Source organism: Muscardinus avellanarius (assembly GCF_963383645.1).
Source record: "Muscardinus avellanarius genome assembly, chromosome: 1".
Taxonomy (NCBI): Eukaryota; Metazoa; Chordata; class Mammalia; order Rodentia; family Gliridae; genus Muscardinus; species Muscardinus avellanarius.
This window is the reverse complement of record NC_137786.1, coordinates 34,334,355-34,337,461: the sequence shown is the minus strand read 5'-3', so window position 1 is coordinate 34,337,461 and position 3,107 is coordinate 34,334,355.

The window sequence follows — 3,107 nt, the reverse complement described above, 5'->3', positions numbered from 1 at the left end:
GCAGAGCCCTGCAATGAGGAGGGGCGGGCGGAAGAGAGGACGAGGCTGTGGTGTCAAAGCGATAGCCCAGGTGAAGGGGCTTCGGCCTCGTGGGAGCTCGTGGAGGTGTCAAGCAATGCTGGAATTCAGGAGAGATTAGAGAGACACAGTGGACAAAATGAGGGTGGTGGCCACGCGAGGCACCATGGATGGCTCCAAGGGGTTCAGCCTGAGTCCCCTGAAGAATGTTTCCGTTGACGGAGAAACGGAGGACCAAGGGAGGAACCGACCGCATGGTCTGTATCCAGAGCCCAGCTTGTGAAATCAGCTTGAGATGTTCACTTGAACTCCAAGAGAAGACAGGTAGAGGCTAGCTGGATAAACAATCTCGAACATTGCTGGTGGGGGTCTACATCCAGGCATCCTTGGTGCTTATGGATAGTATTTAAAGCCACAGGACCGGATGATCACCAAGACAGGAGATAAAGATAGAAAAGTGACCCAGCGCTCTGGGTCCCTCCACAACCCTGGCTCCCTCACCTCTTTCCGCACACATGGAGATCAATAGGGAAGTTCAGGAACAAGCCAGGCTCAGGATGAGGGCCGTGTCGTGTGTTCAGACAGGCAGGTTGGCAAGTACCAACCTGCGGAGCTGGGAGCGGCAGCCGCTGTTGGACACGTTCTCAGGCGCTCACTGTTGTTCAGGGTGCACCAAGCTCGGGCGAGTTTCCCTCTGCAGACCAGGTGCTGGCACAGAAAAGCCGGGCCAGCTCTCACATCCATCCAGTAAGCCTTCTCTCTCCCCAGCGATCAGTGGGGAGCAAGAGTACGGTCAACTTCCAGTAAGAAAAGACAGTCGTGGGCGCGTGAGGCAGAAACAAAGGAGAGCTAGTCCCTCTTCATCTGCACCGCCTCGTCCTCTCCCCAAGGCCGCTCTGCGCCTCTCTCTGTTTCACAGATCACCACCATTCCTGAATAGACTGTGAGTCACTGGAGAACAGGTCGGACCTCTCACCCCACCATCGCTATCACAGCCCACGGCACAGCTGCCACCCAGGAAATGCCCGGGAAATGAATGGAAATTGGTATCAATTTTCTCACATCCTCTCTTCTTTGCTTTCAGTCATCTCTTAGTGAAAACAGATTCCTTTTCAGGCCTCCTCTTTTCACATTGCCAACTATCGTCTAATTTCCCAGACATCCCTTCTCCGGATAAGGGGTGGCGAGGGGAAAAAAGAGAGAAAGGAAAGGAAGTTTGTATAACTTCTCATTCCAATCTTGTCTCTTCACCAAATCATATTCTCAGTGAAGATGACTCTGAATATCCCTCAGTAAAAACAGTACGCATGTAATCAAGCACGGCTTTCAGACAGAGGACAGGCCTGCTCTTCCCCGCCAGCCCTTCTTGTCCTGTCAAGACTAAAATAATATTTATGCCTGGGAAGTTCCCATATCACAAAGAGTCCCCACGAGAGGCAGCACAGTCAACAGTCATTTGCTTCCCAAGAGCTTGGGTGTGTTGCCAAAGTCTTCAACGCTGGCCGGGCGACCTGGTGACATCGCACGAAAATGTTGTTTTAAAGAAAGAAGCTGTTGTTGAGACCAGAGGCCAGCCTCGGCAACTTAACGAGGCCCTCAGAACTCAGTGAGACCCTGCTACCGAGTAAAAAATAAAAATGGGGCTGGGGATGGAGCTCAGAGGTAGAATGCTCCTGGGTTCAGTCCTCAGTAAGGAAGGGAGGGAGCAAGGGAAGGAGGGAGGGAGGGAAGGCAAGCCCTTCATGGAAGGAATGTGCCCGGAAGTGTGCATTTATGAGAGAGTTCTATCCTCAGCCGCACACTGAGCATTCTCCAAGATAGATCACAGGATAGTCACAAAGAAAGTCCCAACAAATTTTTAAAAACTGAAATTGAATGGAGAATTTTTTTTTTTTTGTACTGGGGTTCCTGGAAGCCCTTCTACCTCTGGGCTACACTCCCAGGCCTATTTTATAATTTTTATTTGGAAACAGGGTCTCTTAAGCCAGGGTGGCTGGCTTCGAACCTGCGCCATGCTCGTGTCTCCGCCTCCCAAGCGCGGGGATTACAAGCGTGCGCCACCACGCCCGGCTGTATGGAGAATTTTTTCAAACACAGTGTAATAAAACTAAAAATCAATGACAAGAGTCCTGTGCTGTGGCACAGAGTTGCACAGCAGCTTTTGGAGGTTGCTCAGGCTTTTCGGGTTCAGTTGCCTTTATTTGTTTTCTAAGGAGCACTGCCATTTGCATTTGGGAGCCCTCTGGAAGGGGCCTCTGTCCTTAAAGCAAAGGACTGGTTACCCTGGAAGTCTCACTCCAGATCCCTTCCTCCTCAAGGCTCCGCCATCAAGAGCGATCCGACCGAAAGGCTCAAATGCTTTTCCCCTTCTCCTGAGCCCATCCAGGGAAAGGGCTGCTTTTGCTAGCATTGTAAACTGTGATTTATGGAATCAAATTATCTTGTGCACAACTGATACATTTTCAAGCAATGTTCAGTTCAAGATCTCTGGAATTTGTGACATCAGCTAGGATTAATGCTGAATCTCCTAAGAGGTTAGCAAAGCCAACGAAAGAAATGGAAACCTGCACCCAAGGAATACCCACAATGAAAACACTTACGTAGGAACATAGGACATGCTAAAGGTGATGTTTCAAGTCATTTGAGAAAAGATGCGTTATTCGCCCAAATAGTGCTGGATTAAGAACCTGGACACGAGTGCAGAAATGAAGCCATAGCAGTTAGGTACACAGGCTCTGATGAGAGACTCATTGGGGTCAAATCCCTACTCTGGCACTTAATAAATGAATGACTGGGGCCAGGTTATTTAACCCCACTAGGGCTAAATTTCCTTTTGTATAAATAAGAATAAAAGAACCTGCCTTAGAGCACAGACAAGAGGATCAGATGGGGATGAGACCTTCCGCCTAGTAACTATAATTACTATTAATTTTATCATTATTGCTACTGCCTCACTCCCTTCCCAGCAAAATAAATTCCAGATAAGCAAAGATATACAGGCGAGAACTAAAACCATTAAAAGTACTAAATAAAACATGCGTGAATATTTTTATAATCTGGCTAGATGACATGAAATCCATAAGCAATAA